At 45.1% G+C, this 24,114-nt stretch overlaps 1 long non-coding RNA gene across 2 annotated transcripts; it reads right to left on the bottom strand.

Annotated features, from left to right (window-relative positions):
* Nucleotides 1–264: 264 nt before the first annotated feature.
* On the bottom strand, nucleotides 265–23,185 carry LOC114589189 (uncharacterized). Of its 2 annotated transcripts, none has more exons than XR_003704607.2 (4): nucleotides 22,985–23,185; nucleotides 11,789–11,968; nucleotides 4,456–7,435; nucleotides 265–2,921 (listed from the first exon to the last, which is right to left on the bottom strand). It is a non-coding gene; the product is annotated as an uncharacterized LOC114589189 (long non-coding RNA). The 2 variants fall into 2 exon arrangements; XR_013391282.1 differs by having other exon boundaries at nucleotides 7,319–7,435.
* Nucleotides 23,186–24,114: the final 929 nt, after the last annotated feature.

Genomic DNA, 24,114 nt, shown 5'->3' with positions numbered 1-24,114 from the left:
TTAGGTTTTGTGGGGTTTATGACTGGCTTTTAATTCTTCATGTCAGTTTTACCGAGAAATTTGATGATCAACAAGAACACATGGATGAGTCTTATCCCAGGATTCTTACTATATATATTTATTTTTTATTTAGAAGGTTTATTCAGGGGTCACCAACCCTGCACCCATTAAGGCATCCAATTTGTGTGCCCAGGCAGAAGGTTTTTATTTGTTTTTTAAGCAAGCCTCTTAAACCCACCCACCCCCACCCCCCAAAAAAGAAAACTAGGAAGCAACTCAAGGGAAGTCATAGTACTGCTCTATTCTGCCTTCGTCAGACTACAGTTAGAGTCCTGTGTCCAGTTCTGACAGGCTGGAACATGTGCAGAGGAGGACAACCAAGATGATAAGGGGACTGGAAATCAAGCCTTGTAAGGAATGGTTGAAGGAGCTGGGTATCTTTAGCCTGGAGAAGAGAAGACCGAGAGGTGATATGGCAGTCATTTTCAAATAAATGAAGGGCACATGGAAGAGGGTGCAAGCTTGTTTTCTGCTACTCCAGAGGGCAGGACCTGAACCAATGGATTCTGATGGTAAGAGCTGTTTGACAATGGACTCCCTCAGAAGGTGATGGGCTCTCCTTCATTGGAGGTTTTTAAGCAGAGGTTGGATGCCCACCTGTCAGGGATTCTTTAGTTGTGATTTAGTTGCAGGGAGTTGGACAAGATTATCTTTGGGGTCACTTCCAATTCTACAATTCAATGATGATTCAGAATATGCCAGTATGGGTAGGATATCCAGCTTCATATAACCAATATGCTTCACTCTAATGAACGAAGGGGTTAAGACCATAGAGTAAGCTGTCCTGACAGAATTTGCTAGGTCTCTCCCTCTTACCTTGGGGGGAAGGGTTACCAAACCTTTTTCTCTCACTTCTACTATGTGAGGCCTAAGCTGCATGCTCCAAGGTTACACCGTGTGGCTTAAGCAAGTCATCTTTGTGTTTCTATACAAATAATTTAGAAACATTTTATCCAGGTGTGCCAAGTGGTGGGGACTGAGGGGTCTTTAGCCTCCCTCTCCCATTTTTCAGGGTGGGGGCTGGGCTCTCCCCAAATCCTGCGGCCTGCTTTGTCTCCTCCTCCCTGCCCAATGTCACACGGGGAGGAGGAGACCAAACGCGGAGCCCAGCTGCATGTTCTCCATTCCCCACCCAGCATGCAAGTGCCAGCATCACAGAAGCAGCACACCCACATATCCCAGCTCATGTGCTAGGTGGGGAGGAGACAAATCACATGACATGTAACATGACGCATCACATGATGCACCCCTGCAATGTGGGGGGCAAGTCAGTGCCCCTGATTTTATCATTTTGGAAGAACCTAAGTAAACTGCTTGACTTTTCTTGCTGCTGCATGGAAAAGCACATGACCTTTGAAGTTTTTTTAAGTAAACCATTTAAAACCAAATGTGTGGTCTCTTTCTATGCTAAGGGAAGAGGGGAATTTGGAAGCAACTTAGAAATGGATATTTTAAAGGTATAACAGCCTATATTTCCACTTTTTACTTTGCTGCATATTTTGCAATTTTAAATCTCGGCTGGGGCTCTCTCACCAAAGAGTACTTGCCCTAAAACTAGATCTAGGAATCCAGGTAACACTCCTTTTTCTTTTTTTAAATACTTTTATTTTATTTTATACTTTTAAGCCAAATACAGAACAAAAAAACAACACTATGCTCCTAAGTGACTTTTGTGAAATGAGCCGACCTGCTTCCATGTGTCACAGTTATTCGCCAATGAGCTGTGATTAATAAGTGAGTAATTTGCACATCAGGCAATAGGAATCCAGGAGTTCTAAAGTGCTTCTTTCTCTCCTCCTCTTCAGTATTGTTTCTGTCTTATTTTCTAGTAGTCTTTGGAACCTCTGCAGTTTGCCCTTTTCCCCTAGCAACCAGGAGGCTTCTTTCCTGACACGGGTTCGTCTGAGATCAGGTACTCCCTAGCATTTCTGCAAATGCTACCACACAATAACTGAAGGTGGGTATTAAAGTATCCTCTCCTCAAGTGGTAAGTGCAAAATGTGAAAACTGTGCTTTGGCATGTTTCTGGCTGTGCAGGACATAAAGACCAGACAACTAATAAAGAGTTCACATTCCACATGCAAGGCAGGCGGCACTCTGCCAAGGAGCGACAACCCTTCCCCTATGAATGAAGTAAGATTCCAGTTCTCTTTGTTCTGAATTTAAAGCCGATTTAAACAAGAACATGGGAAGCTACTGTATACTGCAGAGTCAGACTAGCGGTCCTACATGGACTAACAGCAGACTTGTAGGGGGTTTTGAGTAGGGGATATTTCCTGCCCTACCAGGAGAACCTACAGGTTGAACCTGAGACCTTCTGCATGCAGAGTAGATACCCTATTATTGAACTAACCAAAACTTTTCCCAAGAAAGAGGAAATTGACTTATGCCCCAATGAACAAGTAATTTTCAAGCTTCTCTGCATTGCAACAGACCAGCACAGTTGTCCACTCTGGAAATTAAAACCACAGGGCTACTTCCATGCTTTCAATGGAAACATGTAGTACGATTCATGCAACACGTTGGCGACTAATATACACACAAGTGATCAAGGAGCCGCTGTTCGCCCCCGATGGGGCCCTTTTACTGGGGCTTGCAGGTAGCACACTCCCAAGGTAGTTTTCCGGGCTTCTTCAGTGGTCTAATCTCAAAGCCTTGAGATGTATATTGATATTCAATTTCATAGAGAATATATTTCTTGGCTTAAGATCTTGATTACTTGGACTGCCAGGGTGAAACAGGTGCAAAATGCCAGCACACTGTCTACAACTTTATTAACATCCATCTACAACTTCACTAGCATCTCTCGGTATTGTGAACAACATCGAACTTATCTTTTGTTGGTATCTTCATGAACTTACCTAAAAAGATAAAGAAAACAAAAGACTGAGTTAAGCACTTGAAAAATCCATTGAAATCAGACATTATAAGTTCATCTCAGGTTGGGTAGTTCGCAAGTCTCTGTAGCTTTGCATAAGTTTATGTATTTTTCTCAGAAGATTGATAAAGAATGCATAATTATTTTGGTAATTATTGTGTGTATATTAGTTGCCAACGTGTTGCATGAATCGTACTACTTCTAACAGCAACACAGGTTGCATTTTTCTAGCATTATTGTATTTTCAATGGAAACATGGCAGGACCTATCATGGCAAATTTTTTGAGAAGATTTGATCCCACATCAAGTCTTGGTGAAATGAATGTTGCCTGGTCTCTTCTTAGAGTGGACCAGCCTTTTGTTTAAATGTTTTGATGTCTGTAGTCAGACAAATGGTGAGCTGGTGCAAGGAAGAGAGATCGTTGCCACCTTCCTTTAAAACAAAACAGAACTGTCCTACGTGAAAGCTGGCCTTTGAGCCAGGAGAGGCTGTGCTGGGAGACCTTACCACTTCCCTGCGATGTGTCAGAGCAGAGTTCTTCAAAATTACTGACCCACCACCAGGGGAATCCGATTGCAACAATCTGTGTGGCAAGCAACCCCTCGCTCATCTGCCACGGAGGCCCTGCGTGGAGAATCTCCAAGCTCCTATGAATAGAGAGCGCTGGATTCAATCTACGGTTCCCGGGGGACGTGCCTTACAGGAGAAGTGCAGTGATGGGGAGCAGTTCAAGGGGGAGCCGCTTGTGGTAGTTTGTATCCAGGGAACAGGGAGGTGTTGTGTATCGGCTCAGACTGCTATTCTATCTGCACTGATTCCCTGACACATAAAATCATAGAATTGTAGAGTGGGAAAGGACCTCAAGGGTCATCCTGTCCAACCCTCCTGTGATGTGGGAATCATAGATAAAAAATCCATGACAGATGGCTATCCAACCTCTACTTACTTTTATTTTAGGTAAAGGTAAAGGTACCCCTGCCCGTACGGGCCAGTCTTGACAGACTCTAGGGTTGTGCGCCCATCTCACTCAAGAGGCCGGGGGCCAGCGCTGTCCGCAGACACTTCCGGGTCACGTGGCCAGCGTGACATCGCTGCTCTGGCAAGCCAGCGCAGCACACGGAAACGCCGTTTACCTTCCCGCCAGAGTGGTACCTATTTATCTACTTGCACCCGGGGGTGCTTTCGAACTGCTAGGTTGGCAGGCGCTGGGACCGAGCAACGGGAGCGCACCCCGCTGCGGGGATTCGAACCGCCAACCTTTCGATCTGCAAGCCCTAGGCACTGAGGCTTTTACCCACAGCGCCACCCGCGTCCCTACTTTTATTTTGTTATTTATTAAATTTGTATACTGCCCTTCATCCATAGATTCCAGGATGGTTCAAAACATAAAAATACAAGATAATAAAAAGCACAAAATACCTTAAAAGTAAGAAAAAGAACATGCCAATAGCCCCGCCAATGAAGCAGAGCCTGCCACTTTCTGAGGGAGCCCGTTCAACAGTCAAAAGGCACTTACAGCTTAGTCAGAATCTCCTTTCCTGTCATTTGAATCCATTGGTTTGGGTCCTACCCTCTGGAGCAGCAGAAAACAAGCTTGCTCCATCTTCCATGTGGGAGCCCTTCAGTTACTTGAAGATGGTTATGATGGCACCCCTTAAGCCGTCAGTGTGGTGTAGTGGTTAAGAGCGGTAGACTCGTAATCTGGTGAACCGGGTTCGCTTCCCTGCTCCTCCACATGCAGCTGCTAGGTGACCTTGGGCCAGTCACACTTCTCTTAAGTCTCTCAGTCCCACTCACCTCACAGTGTTTGTTGTGGGGGAGGAAGGGAAAGGAGAATGTTAGCCGCTTTGAGACTCCTTCGGGTAGTGATAAAGCGGGATATCAAATCCAAACTCTTCTTCTTCTCTTCTCTTGGCTAAACATGCCCAAATCCTTCTACCGTTCCTCGTAAGGCTTGGTTTCCAGACCCTTTGTAACCTTGGCTGCACACATTCCAGCTTGTGAACATACTTCTCAAACTGTGATGTCAGCTTGGTGTTGTTCAAACTGGCTGGCAGCAGCTCTCCAGGGTTTCAGACCTGCCCTACTTGGGAGATGTCACTAGGGATGGAACCCTGGACCTTCATCATGCAAGACAGATGCTCTACGACTAACATTCACCCTTTCCTCTAAAACTGAAGTAAGATTCTAGTCCTCATGTTCCTGAATAAAATACTGTATTAAATAGAAACAGAGGCAGTCACATCATCCTGAGTCAGACCACTGGTCCATTTAGCTTACTAATGTCTACACTGACTGACAGTGGTTCTCCAGGGTTTCAGAGTCAGAACTATGGCCCCTCCTCCAAAATAAAATAAGATTCTAGTCCACATTGTTTCTAAATAAAAGTATGATTTAAATAAGGAGCTGTCCTTTGCTGAATCAGACATTGGTCTATCTAGCTCAATATTGTCTGCTCTGACTGGCAACAGCTCTCTGGACATTCAGACAGGGTTTTCTCCCAGACTTACATGGAGATGCCATCTGGGATTAAACATGGGACCTTCTGCATGCAAAGCAGGTGTCCTACCACTGAGCTACAGCCATCTTTTCAAATGTATATCCCGCCCTTCCTCCCAAATGAGCCCAGGGCTGTTCTTTGTCACTTGTTTATCATGAGGAAAATGTGAAACCTCAAACCTCAACTTTGGAGTTTTAAATTTGTCAGAAACTGATATTTTGGTGCGGCAGCTCCTACACTTTGGAACTCCCTGCCTGTTGATACCAGGCAAGTGCCTTCACTATAGTCTTTTCAGCGCCTGTTTAGGCTAGCCTGCCCAGGTGTTTAGAAAACTGATACGAATTTCAATCTTTTTTAACCTACTGTTATTTTAGCTTTTTGAAAGTATTAAATCATTGTTTAATTTTTTTCATATTGATACTTTTATTGCTATATATTTTTTGTAAACTGCTTTGAGGATGCTTAAAAAAAAAACCAAACGATGTATAAATTTTATGAAATAAATAAGAAAATAAATAAATAAAATTTCCCTCAAAGAATCCTGTAGTCTGTTAAGGGTGCTGGGAATTGTAGCACTGTGGGAGTGGTAAACTACAGTTCCCAATATTCCTTTTTTGTGGGGGTGGATCCATGTGATTTATATGTGTTTTACATATAACAGGGAATCCTGAGTAGACCTGATGTCTACCCAGCCCTGCATTCGGTAACCTATGTTATTTCATTTTAAAATATTCTGAATTTTGTACAGAGTGCTGTACAGGTTAGAGTCCCTTCCTTCTGCCTCTTTTACTCATGCTCTTTACCAACGTGCAGGAGACCAGGCACGCCTTGCTGAAACCATATAAAAACAAAGGCAGGAAAGAGTCTGAAAGCAGCCCTGTGTGCAATAAAATCACATCAAGACCGCCTTCCTTTCCCCCTTCCAGTGTGGTATCAATGCGCACGCATGCTTTGGTAACCCAGAGGATTTAAAAAAAGAAGAAGATGCAAATGAACAGATGGAATGGAAAGATGAGGCAGAACGCCCGTGCCCTAATTCTGGAAATCATTTTAAGAAATTCTCCTAGCTGAACTGGAATCCAGAAGGAAGAAGGCAGAAAGCAGACAGGACCATGTGGGAAATAGGGGGATGGAATAGATGGAAGAAATTTGCTTGGAATAATGTAAGAACCACTAGCCCATCTAGTGCAGAATCCTCTTTTCACAGTGGCCGGCCAGATGCCCCAAAGGGAAATTCACTAGCAGGATTTGAGCACAAGAGCAACTCTCCGTTCCTGTGGTTTTCAGCAAATGGTATTCAGAAGTGCTGCTGCCTCCAGCTGTGGAGGCAAAGCATAGCCATCCTGGTGAGCAGCCATTGGTAGCCTTGAACTCCCTGAATTCCCAGAAGATGCTTCTGACTGGCCACTGTGAGAACAGGATGCTGGGCTAGAAGGGCCTTTGGCCTGATTCAGAAGCGCTCTTCTTACGTTCTTCTTATGGAAAATCAGCATTGAGGGGGAAATGTGCCTATTAGGCAAAAATGCCATACAAAGATCTTTATATTAGGAGAAATTCACACTGAAATGCTGAAAAATTTTCACATGGGCTTGGAGAAAAATTGCAAACTGACATGGAAATGTGGAGAACAGAAAAGAAAAATGAGAAGCAAAACTGCCACTGGGCCCCCTCTCCATAACCTGCCCCGATCCTGTCTTATACTGTGCCTGATTCTTTTGATGGGCAACAAACCTTCAGGTAAGGATAAAAATAAAAGCGGCAGCGGGGATACAGGGATAGCATGGTACCCATTGCAAAATTAGTGGCAGCCCATCATTCCTGCCTATCTCTGCTTCATCACACGTGCTGTGCAGGATAACTTCCTGGTGGATCATACCACCTGTTAATTTCTGTGCAGGGAGGAAACCGCCATTTAGATTTTCTGCCTTGAGTACCAACAGGTCTTGAACCAGCCACCCACAGATCATTCTTCCAGGTGGACTGAGCTGAAATTAACCTGGAGAGAGAAAGAGGGGGAAATTTGGTCCAGCGGCACCTATTTGTTGACATTAGGCAGCTGCACTCACTGTTGATGTTATTTATTTTATTTATGGATTTCATAAAATGTATAAACACATTGCTTGATGGTAACAAAACAAAAAACAACAACACAACCCACCCAAAAATCAAAACCCTCAAAGCAACTTGCAAAAAATAGTTATGCAATAAAATTATGAATAAGGAAAATGAACGGTCATAATGTTTTAAATTCAAAAAGTTAAAGTAGCAAGAGACTAGAAGCAGATTAAAACTCACATCAACTTTCTAAGCACCTGTGCAGGCTTGCCTAAACAAAAATGTTCTTAGCAGGTGCTGAAAAGAGTACTGTGAAGGCACCTGCCTAATATGAATAGGCAGGGAGTTCCAAAGTACAGTATAGGTGCTGCCAAGCTGAAAGATGTTGACAAGTTTTAATCTTTTTAACGGTTGGTTTTAATTATTTCTAAATGTCTAAATTATTTTTAACCACTTTTGATAGATAATTTTAATATTTATCGTAATGTGCTTAGAGGCTTTACAACAATCAAGCAAAGGTAAATCATTTTTCTCTCATTGTGGCTGATCAGAAGAGCAGGACCACAAGGGGTGGCACCCCTGGCTCTCAGTCCAAAACCCAGATGCGCCCACAGGGGTCTAGGAAGTTTGGCAACCCAAGATTGGGAGAGGGAAGTTGCATGATGTTCCTGTAAAGCTGAAGCTGTCTCTGTGCTTGCACCCTTCCAAAATCTGTTCAGCTGAATGTTTGCCAGCCGTTTCATGAGGCTACGTCAAAGAAAGAAGAGAAAAATTCATATTGTTGTCCCTCTCTTTCAGAGCAGCTGAAAGGTGCTCCTCTCCTTAAACTTCCTCACCCCTGCTGGCCATTAGAAGAACTTGTAGCTAATAACTCGTGTCCAAGTTTGCTTAGTTCCTCCTCCCTCCTAAATCTCTTTTCCCTTTGTGCCTTGTCTTTTAAGATTGCATGCTTGTTCTTTCCCCAGATCTGTAAGTGCTCTGGAAACCTTTGGCTGAAGAAGGGGGTGAATAATGCCCCCTTTTGGCCAGTTTGCCACCTCAATACAATCCCATGCATGGTTTCTTAGAAGAAAGCCCAATGGTAAAAGGTAAAGGGACCCCTGACCATTAGGTCCAGTCGTGGCCGACTCTGGGGTTGTGGCACTCATCTCGCTTTATTGGCCGAGGGAGCCGGCATACAGCTTCCGGGTCATGTGGCCAGCATGACTAAGCCGCTTCTGGCAAACCAGAGCAGCGCACGGAAACACCGTTTACCTTCCCACCAGAGCGGTATCTATTTATCTACTTGCACTTTGACGTGCTTTCGAACTGCTAGGTTGGCAGGAGAGGGACCGAGGAACGGGAGCTCACCCCGTCGCGGGGATTCAAACCGCCAACCTTCTAATCAGCAAGTCCTAGGCTCTGTGGTTTAACCCACAGCGCCACCCGCATCCCAATGGGGTTTATCCCAACTAAGCATCTAGGTGATAGGTAGCTATCCTTTGGCCTCCAGATATTTTTGGGCTCCAACTGCCATCATCCCCAGCCGGGGTGATGAGGGCTGGAGGATCACAGATTAGCCTCCGCAGCTATTATGACTGCAGACTTCTTAAGCCTGCACTACACTTCCAGTAGGATGAGGTTATTGGTAGAGACCTAAGTGATAAGGTAGACTATACCCTTTCTAGCTGGTGGGGACGGCGACAATTTTTAATGTTCCCTCTTGGACCCAAACAAACAACAAAACTCCCTGCTAGTAGAAAGCTAGCACATGTCAGAAAGGCAGGAAGATTCTCCAACCCTGTATTCTTCAATCATTTCAAATACAGGACCCATATTCAATTGAAATGTAAGACCATAAGAAGAGAATGGTTGCTGGATCAGGCCAAAGAGGGCCCATTTTGGTGGGAAACCTGCAAGCAGGACCCAAGCACAGGAGCACTCTCCCCTCTTGAAGTTTCCAGCAACTAGTATTCAGAAACATTGCTGTCTCCAACCATGGAAGTAGAGTGTTGACATTGCGGCTAGTAGCCCTCAGCCAATCCACTTTTAAAGCCATCTAAGCTGGGGGCCATAACTGTCTCCTGTGTGAGAGATTTCCATACTTTTTAAATCATTGCCACTCACTTCAATCAGGCTGTATTGAGGTCCCGGCCCAGGAGTTGAAGAGTGATGTGGACCCTATCTTATTCCCTTTCCTGCTAGCTTTCTATTTGCAATGGGTTGGTGTGATTTACAGTCATTGTTGCCTATTCAGATATTTAGAATGCTGGTGTGTATTTAGTTCATGACTGGTTTTAATTGTTTTTACTAAATAATTCTATTGTTTTATTCTTTTTGTAAACTGTTTTGAGACATTTATTTATTGAATTTATATCCCCCTCTATGGAGCTCCAGAGACTCTCCTCCTCATCATTTAATCCCCACAACAACCCAGCAAAGTAGGTTAGGCAGAGAGTGAGCGAATGACCCCCACTGACCTTCATAGCCAAGTGAGGAGATTCAAACTCCCAAGTCCTAGCCTGGTGCTCTAACTACCACACCAAACTAGCTTTCAAAAGATTATTGTTTGTTTTCTACCACCAAGCGGTATATAAATTTTGTGAAATAAATAAAAAAAATTAAAATGAATGTTTGTTTGGGGGTGTTTATAAAGGTGAACCTTCCTCCAGCAAGCTCCAAGTGGTACAGTCCCTTCTAGAGCCCCAGCACAAAGGGACTCAACCACTTCTTGCCCAGAAGCCAAGCAGGGCTTTTAAATCTAGTGGACTGTTCTGCGGATGAAGCCGGGGCAAGCTTTTGGAGGTGTGGGAGGCAAGCAGCTGGACTGCGATGGAGGGAGCCAAGCCTGCTCAGTTTGGGAATGTTTTCTGTGAGGGAGGGAAGAGGCAGAGAGAGGGGAACAGCCGTGTTCAGTGGAAAGGAATGTCCTCCCGGGATGGCTCGGCTGAACCTCAGCCAAGAGTCCCTGTGAAGCCAGCTCTTTTCCAAGCCTGCAACCTCAGGCTGTGTGTGTTTTAAGGAGGACAGAAAAGCACACAACTTTGTTTCTTTCTCTTTCAAAAATTTTCATGACTTTTCTGGAAATGTTCTTCCACACACCCCAGTGTGGCTCACACACCCCACATGTGTGAGTTTCCAGGAGAGGGCAGGAGGGAGCAGTCCCCCCCCCCCCGTCCCCAAAAGATCATAAACCCCAGCTCCTCTCTCCTTTTTTAAAGAGGTAGGTTTCTAGCATTTGTAGAAGCTGAGGTATGAGGCAAAATGTGCAGACAGCAATCTCATTTGTTGTGAGAGAAATTAGCCCTTTCCATAGTTTACATTTATTTATTATTTAATGTATGTGTTGTTTTATTTTATTTACAGAATGTATATCCCTTCTTTTTCTCCCAAGGTGCTCATTGTGGCATATGTGGTTATTGCCCTCATTTAATTCCCACAATCACCCTGTGTGGTAGGTTAGCATGAAAAAAGGCTGAAGGTCAGGGCCGTAGCTAGGGGGTGGTAAGGTGGGCCCCAGCCAGGGGCGCAGGTGATTGGGGGGGGCACAAAATCAGCTAAAAATATGTCCATAAATATAAATATTGATTATTGCCTCATAAGAAATGGTTTTAAATAGAGGGTGAATTGAATGGGTGGAGGGGAGGGGGTTGGAGGAGAGGCAGAAAGAAGAGCTAATTTGTCCATGGCTAGGGGGCGCAATCTGGACGGTTCTGCCAGGGGCACAAAATCACCTCATCTATGGCTCTGCCCAAGGTCTCGCCAAGTGAGCTTCATGGCCTAGTGGGGGTTTGAATCCTGATATTCAGCACTCTCACCACTCTACCCCATCCCTGGAAAAATCCCTGTGGGCACCCAGATAAGACCACTGAGTCCTCCCCAGTAAATGGGTCTAAAAAAATATCACAGCTGAGGGTTCAAACCAAAGTGTGTCTAACCAAGAGGTTAGGCCTCAGACAAGGTAAGGCAAAGGGAGCCTTTTCTGCACCTGCAATGAACCCCCATCCCCATATTTTATATATACAGAGAGTGAAAATTTACAGGATTTATAGAAGCTGAGATATGAGGCAAAATACATAGGCCATATTCTTACTGTAATTTGTTTTGTGAGAAACTAGCCTGCTCTCCTCGCTTTCAGTATTTTGATTCACCCCCCTCCCCTCAAAAAAAATCCCATGGAGCCAATTCAAAGGTGCTTGCAGACTAGGGGTGGTTGTGGCGATTTTTTAATACAGCAAATAGGTTGTCACAATCTTGCAAACGAGTTGTAGGATGCAGTTTTGGGGGGGTCATACAAGCTGCATAGACATCTTACCTTTAAAGCACATTCCTGCTCCCCAAAATCCTGGGGACTGCAGTTTGCGCCTCAAGAGAGAGAGCTACCATTCCAGCGCCCTCAACAAACTGCAATTCCCAGGGTCTGCTCTGTGAAAAACATGGTGGTCGTGCTGGTGTTCTTTCATTTGTTGGATTCCCCCATCAGGAAAGTTTAAATCTGGTTTAACAGAGAGGAGCGGGGTAGACAAAATACAGGGTGGTGAATAATTTCTGTGCATGAGAAGCACTGACCCCATAATAAGCCCCAACCTGGAAAGATCATAGGGTGGTATTCAATGCTGGAGGTGACCCATTGAAGTTAATGGCCATGACTACTTTAGGCCCATTTATTTAAATGGGTCCACTGTGAGGAGGATGTAGTTGAATTCAATCCATAGAAATGAATGGACCTTCCTCCAAAATAATACAAGGTTCCAGACCCCATGGTACAAAATAAAGGGGTGACTTAAGTAAGAAACTGCCTCATACTCAGTTAGATCCATCAGTCCACCTAGCGCAGTACAATGGTACCTCAGGTTAAGTACTTAATTCGTTCTGGAGGTCCGTTCTTAACCTGAAACTGTTCATAACCTGAAGCACCACTTTAGCTAATGGGGCCTCCTGCTGCTGCGCCACCGGAGCACGTTTTCAGTTCTCATCCTGAAGCAAAGTTCTTAACCTGAGGTAATATTTCTGGGTTAGTGGAGTCTGTAACCTGAAGCGTATATAACCTGAAGCGTATGTAACCCGAGGTACCGCTGTATTATTTGCACTAAGAGGCAGCAGCTCTCGACTGAAGCTTTCCTTGCTGGGCCGAATTGCTGCTGTCAAGATGAATGTTTTGCCAAAAATGTTGTTTTTATTTCAAACCTTGCAGGTCGTGGACAGAGTGGAATGTTTTGGAAAGTGGCAGAGGGATATCTCAAAGTTTGTCTGGCAGGGCAAAAAGCCCCGAATAAAGTTCAAAATACTAACTGATGCAAAAGAAAGAGGGGGGTTTGCCCTGCCAGACTTAAGGTTATACTATGAGGCGGCAGCCTTCTGCTGGTTGAAAGATTGGATTCTATTAGAGAATACAGATGTCCTAGACCTGGAAGGTTTTAATAACTCGTTAGGATGGCATGCTTATCTGTGGTACGGCAAGGCAAAAACACATGGAATGTTCAAAAACCATATTGTCAGGAAAGCAATTTTTATGGTCTGGCTGAAATACAAAGACTTACTTGAAAGTAAGACTCCGAGGTGGTTATCACCAGTGGAGGCTAAGGCGTGGAAAAAACCCAATATGGAGACCGGCTGGCCGAAATATTGGGAACTAATAGAAAAAGTAGGTGACAATTGGAGGTTGCGGAGCTTTGAAAATTTAAAAGATAAGGTGCGAGATTGGTTTCATTATGCCCAAATTAACGAGGTGGTTAAGTTGGACAAAAAAACAGGATTCCAGATGGAAAAATCGAAACTTGAGACAGAATTGTTAGAACCAAAGACCAAGGTTTTATCGAGAATGTATAACTTGCTGCTTAAGTGGAATACGCAGGATGAGACAGTTAAATCAGCCATGATAAAGTGGGCTCAGGACATTGGTTACAATATCATGTTTGAAGACTGGGAAAGGTTATGGACCACCTGTATGAAATTTACGGCATGTAATGCCTTGAAAGAAAACATTATGAAAATGGTATACAGGTGGTACATGACCCCAGTCAAGCTTGCTAAGATATACCATTTGTCTGATAACAAATGTTGGAAGTGCAAAGAGGCTGAAGGAACATTCTTTCACCTTTGGTGGACTTGCCCAAGAGTGAAGGCCTTCTGGGAAATGATCTACAACGAGTTAAAAAAGGTGTTTAAGTACACCTTCCCTAAAAAACCGGAGGCCTTCCTCTTGGGTATTGTCGGCCAAAAGGTTTTAAAGAAGGATAGAACGTTTTTTATGTATGCTACCACTGCAGCAAGAATTTTGATCGCCAAACACTGGAAGACTCAAGATTTACCCACGCTGGAAGAGTGGCAAACGCAACTGATTGACTATATGGAATTGGCCGAAATGACTGCCAGAATCCGAGACCTGGGAGAAGAAGCAATGGAGGAGGACTGGAAAAAATTCAAGAATTACTTGCAAAAATTTTATAAATTATATGAACTATAAAATGATGCATAATTTGAAATGCTAGCCCCAGCAATGAGAATGCAACATTTACGGAATTGGATAACATTATTGAAAGAATCAATGTTTAAATGTTAAAAATGATAATATATTCTGTTTTTAGAGTAAATGGACAACAAGGGATTTAAACTTAAACTGCAATTGAAAGTATAAAAGAAACACACGAAACAAGGTTATAATTTGCTGATAAATTTATTGTTAAGAATGCATTGTGCGGGAGATGCGGGGAAGCTCGATAGAAATAAGTTGTTGAAAGGTTATGATTCTTTGTATTTGCTTTTTGTTTTTTTTCTTTTGTTTTTTTCTGTTTATGTCTGAAAAAATGCAATAAAAATTATTTAAAAAAAAAATAAAAAAAAAAAGAGGCAGCAGCTCTCCAGGGTTTTGAAAGCGGGTCTCTCTCCCAGCCCTACTTGGGGGGCTGAACCTGGAACAATCTGTATGCAGATACTCTACCCACTAAGCCACGCCCCCTTCCCCAAACCCGAAGAACGTAAGAAGAGCCCGCTGGATCAGGCCAGTGGCCCATCTAGTCTAGGATCCTGTTATCATGGCGGCCAATCTGATGCCTGCAGAAACTGATGCCTGCGGTTCATTTGCACTGTGGACCGCTCTGAGACCTCTAGGTATAGGGCGGTATATAAATTCAATAAATAATAATAACTTAAGCAGGACCTGAGCGTGACACCTCTCCCCTCTTATGGCTTACGGCAATTGTTATTAGGAAAAATTGCTGCCTTTAACCTTGGAGGCAGAGCCTAGGTATCATGGTTAGTAGCCACTGATAGCCCTAATTGTTTATTTTTTTTATTTAAAAACCCTGCATAAATCCTCCGCGGGTTCGAATCCTGACCTATCCCTTCGCGTCCCCAGCTCTGCGAGTGTGTTTGTGTTTATTCCTGCTCTCTCCCTTGAAGTAATCCACACACCAGCTGCCTGCCTGCCTGCCTCTCTCCCCCTTCTCGTCCTCCGTCTCCTTCCACCCCCCCTCCTCCGTTTTTTCTATAACTCAAAAGCTTGTCAGCCTAGTTCCAGACTACTGGCGCCAACCTTCTCTCCGGGAAGGGGAAGAAGAGAAGCGGGAGGGAGGGGAGAAAAGGCTCCTCCACATGAACGCACATCAAACCAGCCCTTTATCTCCCCGGAATGCTTTTCAGCTGCACTTTTCCTTCTCCCTCCACCCCCCGCCCTCCTTAAACCTCCCCCTACCCCTGCAAAAATAAAATACCATTGCTACCCTTAATGAAGGAGGCTGCAAAGAATATTATATATGCGTCTGTCTGCATGCAGTGTGTGTGTGTGTGTGCAAGTGAAGTAAGTCTACTCGGAAGTAAAGGGGTTGTTGCTTTGTAACGGGGTTGGCTCCGCTGGAAGGGCTTGCAAGCCTAAATAAATAGCGGGTGGAGAAACGCGGGGGGGGGGGGGTGGAATAGAAAACACCCAAGCAAACACGGCATCTATTATTTATCCAGGCGATTAATTATTGAAGGCGCTGTGGGGGGGGGCACAGAAAAATAGGTGTGTGTTGGAGGGAGGGGGAGATGCAGAAAGTGCATGCAAGCCCTGGGAATAGGGAGAGAAAGGAAATAAAATGGGGGTGTTGTTTTGCAAAGACAATGAAGGGCGCTGAGCCAATACCCCCCCCCCACACACAGAGAGAGAGAAAATCCCCTCCCGCCAACTCCATACAGGAAGGAAGGGGGGTTATCACACAACTCAAGTTTGCGAAAGAGATCCAGATTATTTTTTATGGGGGGGGGTGGAGTCAACAGTTGACTTTTCATTCCCCAAAGCGGGCTAATCCTCTCCCCATTACCACTATGGGGGTGTTTCATGCAAGACTCCTACTTTCTGGAGGAATTACTTTCCACTTTTTCTGGAGCAGAGGAGAGAGGAAAGAGGGAGACGGGGTGGGGGTGGGGACTCAAAGAAGAGTGTGGATTTTAGTGGATCGGAGACTCCAGGTTCTCAAATTCTTGCTTGGGTCTGAAGGTCCCAACTGGTTTGATCATGGTCTACTCAGAAGTAAACAATGAAGCTTTCTTTGCAGGAAAGTGCAGGGTAGGTTTGCAACCTAAGTGACCTTGCTGCTCCCCCCCCCCCCGTAATAAATAGGATTGGTAAAGGACTCTTAAACAGCAAATGACATAGGAGAGGGGGGAGTGTGTAACCCGCTTCTCTCCCTGCTGTGGAATCGCTCTGGATCACCCCTTCCCCAAAGCATCTGCTACCCCTGCAGAGGTTCTAAATGTGTATTTAAACCAAAGTTTAGGAGTGGGAGAGCAGGAAGTGGAAGAGATGACCTCCCTGAAAGCTGTTTTCCGGAAGTGGGTTGAGCTAAAGGGGTTCAAAATGTGTATTTAAACATACATGAAAATGGGGGACAGGACCAGGAAAATATGGGGGGGGGGAATGAAGACATGACAGGTGGGGAAAGGGTTATGTACCCCTTCCTCCTGCCTTAAAATTGCCCCCTCTCAAGCAGCTTTCTCCATGTGCCTTTCTCTCCAGGGGTTCCAAATGTGTAAATAAACACGTTTTAGAAGTGGGGGAGCAAGAACTGGAACAGATGGGGAATGGAGAAAGGACAGGCAGGAATTGCCCTATCTTGAAGTAGCTTTCCTAAAGTAGCCTTTGCAGCGTTTAATAATGAGTCTCCAAGCACAAGTTTAGAAGTTGGGGAGCAAGAACTGGAAGAGATGGGATAATGGAGAAGCAACGAATATGGAGAGAATGCACCCCTTTCCCCTATTTCTCTCAAAGTGGCTCTGGTTTTTGCAGGCCTGGCGCATAACCTTTCGTGCAAAAGCAGCAAGCCACATCCAATATTCTGCCCACTTTGCCTCTGGCCCCACCCACCACTGGCATGTGGCCCCCAGAGGGTCACCAATGACAGACTGTGGCCCTCCAGTCTGGAAATCCCCTCCTGCTCTATGCAGTATTTGTGAAATTTCCCAGAGGCACATAACCAGGAAATAAGGACGTGGGTGGCGCTGTGGGTTAAACTACAGAGCCTAAGACTTGCCGATCAGAAGGCCGGTGGTTCAAATCCCCACAACGGGTTGAGCTCCCGTTGCTCGGTCCCTGCTCCTGCCAACCTAGCAGTTCGAAAGCACATCAAAGTGCAAGTAGATAAATAGGTACCGCTCCGGCGGGAAGGTAGACGGCGTTTCCATGCACTGCTCTGGCTCGCCAGAAGCGGCTTAGTCATGCTGGCCACATGACCCAGAAGCTGTATGCCAATAAACGAGATGAGCGCCGCAACCCCAGAGTCGGCCACAACTGGACCTAATGGTCAGGGGTCCCTTTACCTTTACTGTACTCAGACTGATCCCACAGACTGAATCTTAACCAGCCATTCATCGTATGAAGACTTGCAGTTTAAAACATCACAAAGAGGCATTTGCTTTCTCATCTGTGAAATGGGTTCAACTCATCCACCTTGCAAAACTGTTGTGAGGAATATAAAAACCGAAAAGATTAATTGTGCTTGGATAGTTCAGGACTCCCATGGCAGGGACCACACCTGGTTCCTGTTGGTTTCACTTTCCTCCTCTCTGCATCAAAGGCAGGGAGCAGGGATTTGATTCAAGGAAGCACATCTTCCAATCCAAAAGACCCCCTGTGACCTGAATAGGCTCACCAAATTTCATTTCAATCACTTGACATCCACAGGAGCACACCCACCAACATTTGGAACAGGAGACTTGGACAAACAGGGCAAAGATGTTTGGCCAATTAAAATTTGGGCCACCACATTGAGACATGAGGTGTCTGAATGGGGCTGATTCAGACATGGTGTGTGTGTGTGTGTGTGTGTGTGTGTGTGTGTGTGTGTGTGTGTGTGTTTTCCTCCCCAAGACAAAGTGGAGGATTAATAATTTCAAGCTGAAAAATCCAAGTGAGCATTTGCAGGAAATTTATTTTCTCTTTTAAAAAATCAGATCAGATCTGGAGTTAGGAAGCATCTCAGTGTCCTGCTTAATTTCTCTACCACTGCCACCACATTCACCTTCAGACAGGCGATCAGATCTTAGCAGCCGAGAAGAAAACTGGTGGGAAAGTGGGGGGTTGGTTTGCTGGTTCAGGAAAAGCTTTTCTGAGCCTTGAGAAAAGACTCCAAGGAGAAGATAGAAGGAAAGTCAGCTTGACAAGCTGGGGTGGGGGGAGCGAGCACGAGGTACATAATGTATTCCAGACATGCATGGCAGAAAGCCCAGGAAGAAGGAGCAAAATGAGGGGGGGGGGAGAGAGAGAGAGAGATGGCTAAGAATTTGCCAGGGTTGTGGAAGGGAAGAGAGCGAGCCGATTCCAATTGTAACTCTTTAATAGGTGCTCAGCGAGGAACAAGTGGACCTGTCCATTTCAGTTTTGCCACTCTTCCAGTCTCTGGTTCCATTATGCACATTCCCTCACTGGCTTGCCATTTTTTTATTTAAAACCAAACATGGTCGTTTGGGAAATGACCCTAGCTCAGTGACAGAGCATCTGCCTTGCAAGCAGAAAACGCCTGGCTCAATCCCCAACAGTATCTCCAGGTAGGGCTGGGAGAGACTCCTGCCTAAAATCTTGGGAGAGCTGCTGCTAGTCTGTGTAGACAGTACTAAGCTATATGGACTCATGGTCTAGCTCTGTACTATAGAGCTTCCTATATAAGCCCTCATGAAAACCCACCAGCATTTTAAGTGCAAAATTCTTCAGATGTATACACGTTTGATTGATCAAATGGAATTATATCCCACCCTTCCTCCCCAAGGATGGCAAACAATGACAATTAAAAATATTCTACATTAATTAAAATCATGATCCAATGATCTTAAGGTTGCCAGGAACAGTGTTCTTTGGTGACCAAATTCCAGGGGTAAATAGGACTGTTTTCAAGTTACTCCTGAAAGTTAATAATGATGGAGACAGGTACACCTTACTAGGGAAGGCATTCTGCAACTGTGGAGCCACTACTGAAGAGCCCCTGGTGGAGGGACCATCAACAAGGCCTCACCTGTCCATTATAATCGCAATTTTGCCCAACATACACATTTTGACAATGGAGTTTCCAAATACATATTCACATGCTGTCCCCCCCCCCCACTATCCTATGCATTTCTATATACACTCTGCCCCCAGTAACTGCATTTCCATACACTTTACCGGGAAACTGCATTGCAGAATATGGAGAAGTGGATGGCTCTGTTTCATCTGGGGTATTGTTTTGGAGAGTGTGACTTAGGTTAGTTCGTCTTTAAGGGTGAACTGAATTGAACTGCGTCTCCTTAGCCCTTTGTACAACACAACCTCTTTTCAATGTATGCCAGTTCCTGAAGTTCCCTGGATTTTGGTGCATGACTGTCTACTCTTCCCATCCAGAAATCTCAATAAGTCTAGTGTTTGGGCATGGATCTGTTTGGCAATATTAAAAAAACAGGGGAACAATACAATATACAGTTCTAGTCGCCTCACTTAAAAAATGATATTGTAGAACTGGAAAAGTAGTGTCTCCAGTTCTGGGCCTCACAGTTTAAGAAGGATTTTGACAAGCTGGAACGTGTGCAGAGCAGGGCGACCAAGATGATTGAGGGTCTGGAAACTAAGCCTTGAGAGGAACAGTTGAGGGAGTTGGGAGTGTTTAGCCTAGAGAAGTGGAGAGTGAGAGGAGATATGATAGCCAATAACTGCAGGGCTGTCCCATGGAAGATGGAGCAAACTTTTTGGGAAGGACCCAAACCAATGGATCCAAATGACAAGAAAGGGGATTACAACTACACATTTGGAAGAACTTTCTAAGGTTGGCTCGCCATCTGTCAGGGGTTCATTAGCTGTGATTCTTGCATTAAAGGTGGTTGAACACACACAAAAAACCTAGGGGGTGTTCCCTTCAAACTCTAGAATTATAGGATGATTATGAATATAATAAATAAATAAATAAATAAATGATTAAAAAAATAAGTTAATGTGAATATCAATATGAATATGTGATGAAGATTGGGGAAAGGGAAGTTACCCCATTTGTCCATTCCCCGCGCAAAGGAAGGACGTTTTACATGCATGGGCATCCATAAAACTAGCCCCTTTCTTGTTACGAATAAGGAAACTGCAGGCATGAAAAGCACCTTTGCTCCCTGTCTGTATCCTGTCCTGCTTCCCTTTACACCTGAGTGTTCGTATTCCGCACCCAGCTCCCAACCCAGTGAGGTCACTTCCTCCTATTCTCTTGACTGTCTCCTTTCCTCTTTCCATGTACTTCCTTTCTCCCTTAGATATGCCAGATCTTGTGGCACCAGTCCACTGAGAGGCATCGAGAGGAATCGTTTTGGAAAAGATGTTCATTCTGCAAAGAGAGAGAGAGAGAGAGAGAGAGAGAGAGAGAGAGAGAGCGCCAGTAGTCCTTGGGAAATGTTATCTGGTGTTGCAACATAAAGAATCAGGGAGGAATCAGCAACTACAAAGATAGGAGAGTTTGTAGGTGTGTTACTTTGGGACAGAAGCCCACTTCATTCACTTGGCAGGAGGAGCTGGATACCCCCTCCCCAAACACCAAAGAAATGGCTTTTACCATAAGAACATAAACACAGAATATCAGGCTAGATCAATGGGGGCAAATCTAGTCCAGCATCCTGTTCTCAGTGGCCAACCAGGTGCACAAGATACCCACAAGCAGGACCTGAGCACAAGAAGCCCTTTCGCGTCCTTTGATCTACAACTGGGATTTAGAAGCATTACTGCCTCCGACCTTGGGCCAGAGCACAGCCATCATGGTTAGCAGCCATTGAAAGCCTTAGCTTCCACGAATTTGTCTAATCCGCTTTTATAGCCTTTCAAGTTGGTGGCCATCACTGGCACCCATGGAAGCAAGTTCCATAGTTCAACTATGTACCAAAAGAGATGCCAAGGTTAGAACCTGGCACTTTCTGCATGCAAAGCAGACAGATGCTCTGACAACTCCCATCATCCTTGAACACTGGCTACGCTGGTAGAGACTGAGGGGAGCTGGAGGCTCCATCAACAACTGGAGGGCCACACACACCCATCTAATGTCCATTCTTATGATCATCGAGGCAGAGCATAGTCACTGTGACTAGGAGCCATTGATTTCCTTATTTTCTGTGAACTTGTCCAATTCTTTTAAATTACAATAATTTGAAATCTTCCAGTGTTAGGCCTCATCTGCACCATACATCTAAAGCAGTATCATACCCCTTTGAACAGTCCTAACTTCTCTCAAAGAATCCTTGGAGTTATTAGAACCCCATTCTCCACAGAGACCTAAAATTCCTATGGTTCCTGGGATGAGGGATTGTTAGTTAAATTTGTGGAAGATTGCAGTCAGACATAACTATACATGAGTGCTTGTTAGTATATGAAGGGGTTAAGACCACAAAGTTATATCCCTAGACTAAGCTAAATCATGCCCCCTCTTCTCTGATGAGGAACTGAAACCTTCTCTTCCTGGTCCCTACCTCTCTCCATGCCATATAACTGACCAAGATGTGTCTAAGCTTTGCTGCAAGCTTAGAGCACATGTTTGAAACTACCTTTTTGTATTTTCTACCCAAGAATATTCTGCCTATATTCTCCTAGCTGCTGCTTGGATAAATGTATGCATCTGACCTTTGGAACCTTTTGTAAGTAAAGCATTTTAAACATACTTAACAGTGTATGCTCTGTTTATTGCAAGAGGGGTAGAAAGAGGGGAGAACTTTGCAAGCAGACTAAATGCAATATGCTAAAGGTTTAACAGCCTACATTCCTAACACTTCATTGTGCTGCTTGACTTTTTGAGTTTAAATTCTGCTTCTGGGGGCTGCCTCCTGCTGGAGAGTATGCAATACCCCGTATTTTGAATCCAAGCACCCAGCCAATTATTTTATTATTTGCCACACAGGGACCTTATATTTTCCCTCCCACAAAAGTAATCTGGGAATTGTAGTTATTTGAGGGGAATATGGGTCCCCTAACAACTCTAAGAGCACCTTTAACAAACTACAGGCCCCAGGATCTTTGGGGGATGCTATGACTGCTGAAAGTGATATGATACTGCTTTGAACAAATTGCGCAGATGGGACCTACAGCATGTTCAGAATTGACCCACTGAAATTCATGGTCACAGTAAACTTAGCTACATGAATTCCAACAGGTCTACTCTGAGAAGAATTTAGTAAGCTGCATTCCATTATTGTCTGAAGAGCCCCCCCCCAACCCCATAAAAGCAGTTCTTAGCATGGTCCACCTAGCTCAGTCTTGTCTACACTGACTGGCAGCAATAGCCCTCCCAGGGTTTCAGTCAGGGGACATTCCCAGCCCTACCTGGAGATATAATCATGGGATCTGCATGCGAAGCAACTGTTCCCCCATTGAGCTATGTCTGTTTTCCTAAAAATACAACAAGACTGAGGTCCTCAACATTCTGAATAAATAGGATGAAAAACAGATGAAAAACAGTCTGTCTTCTGAGACAGACTGGTCATGTCAGTCTAGCTCAGTGCTGTCTACACTGACTGGCAGCAGCTCTCTAGAATTTTAGGCAAGGGATGTTCCAAGCCCTATCTGGAGACACTGCCAGGGATTGAACCTGAGACCTTCAGCATGCAAAGCTGAAGCTCTACCACAGAGCTACACTTTCCAAGTCAGACCATTGGAGCCCATCTAGCTCTGTGCCGTCTACACTGACCGGCAGCAGATTTCTAGAATTTTAGGCAGGGGATATGGAAATGCCAGTGATTGAACCCGGGACCTTCTGCATGCAAAGCTGCTGCTCTAACCAGGGAGCAGCAAGCCCTTTCCCATCATCTCCCCCCCCCCTGCACTCTTTATGTGTGTTGTTGCTCCTGATAGATTAAAAAAAAAATGCATAAAGTCTCATAGAATCATAGAGTTGGGAAGGGACCCAAGGGTCATCTAGTCCAACCCCCCTGCAATGCAGGACTCTCGGCTAAAGCACCCACGACAGATGGCCATCCAACCTATTTTATCATGCCTATGATGAAATAAAACAAAAACGTAAGTGAAAATATAAAGCAGAGACTTGCACACAATGCAAAAGAGGTAGAGAGAGAGAGATAGATCGTCTGCCATCTCTGTTGCCCAGCTGAGTTTCTGCGCGGTGGTGCAAGGGGCTGTGAGCTGCCTCCTTCTCCCACTGCCTCTTCGCCTCCTCGCCTGCTGCCTCCCTTGGAAGTCGATACAAAGGCTTCCTATCCCAGCAGCCTCCACTAATGGCCGACCTCGCTGTTGTCCTCAATGCATTGCCTGTCCCAGATACAGCGGCTGGTTGCTGTAGCAACTGAGCTCTGACTAATCATTTGCGCAATGACCTTTTTCCCCCCAGAGAGAGGGAGGGAGGGAGGCAGGCTTGCAAAGCGAGCTTGGGAGAGAAATAAGCTATAGAGAAGCGAGTCCAGAGCGGAGGCTCCAGAAAGGGGGCGCGGGGAAGGCGCTGAGACCCTCGCCCACAATCGGCTTGCATTTCTGGATTGTTCTTTAAACGGGTGATTGCGGTTGTTTGATGCTGCATTTTTGTGGGGCCCTTAAGCAGCTGCCTCTGGTGGTAAAAGCTAGGCGAGGGGGCAGGTGGGAACCCGCCGGTTGTTTATCCTGTGCTGCCCGCCCCTTCTATTCTGCTCAGTGGGAAAATAGGTGGTGGTCTGTGTGTGGTCACATCCACAACATTCACATTGAACACCTAATGGAAGAATCCTGAAAACTGTAGTTTGTTAAGGGTGCTGGAAACTAGTTCTGCAAGGGGAAAGCAGCAGCTCCAAGGATGCTTTGGGGGAAGCTACTTGCGGGTGGCGCTGTGGCTTAAACCACTGAGCCTAGGGCTTGCCGATCGGAATTTCAGTCGTTCGAATCCCGGCGATGGAGTGAGCTCCCATTGTTTGGTCCCTGCTCCTGCCAACCTAGCAGTTCGAAAGCACGCCAGTGCAAGTAGATAAATAGGTACCACTCTGGCGGGAACATAAACGGTGTTTCCGTGCGCTGCTCTGGTTTGCCAGAAGCAGCTTAGTCATGTTGGCCACATGACCCGGAAGCTGTCAGCGGACAAACACCAGCTCCCTCGGCCAGTAAAGAGGGTCGTCCGCGACTGGACTTAATGGTCAGGGGTCCCTTTACCTTTACCTTTACTTGTGTTAAATATGCTTGAACTGTACAGCATAGCATCA

Source organism: Podarcis muralis, chromosome Z (assembly GCF_964188315.1).
Source record: "Podarcis muralis chromosome Z, rPodMur119.hap1.1, whole genome shotgun sequence".
NCBI classification, from domain to species: domain Eukaryota; kingdom Metazoa; phylum Chordata; class Lepidosauria; order Squamata; family Lacertidae; genus Podarcis; species Podarcis muralis.
Note: the sequence above shows the minus strand (reverse complement) of the source record. Positions and strands in the feature narration are given on the sequence as shown.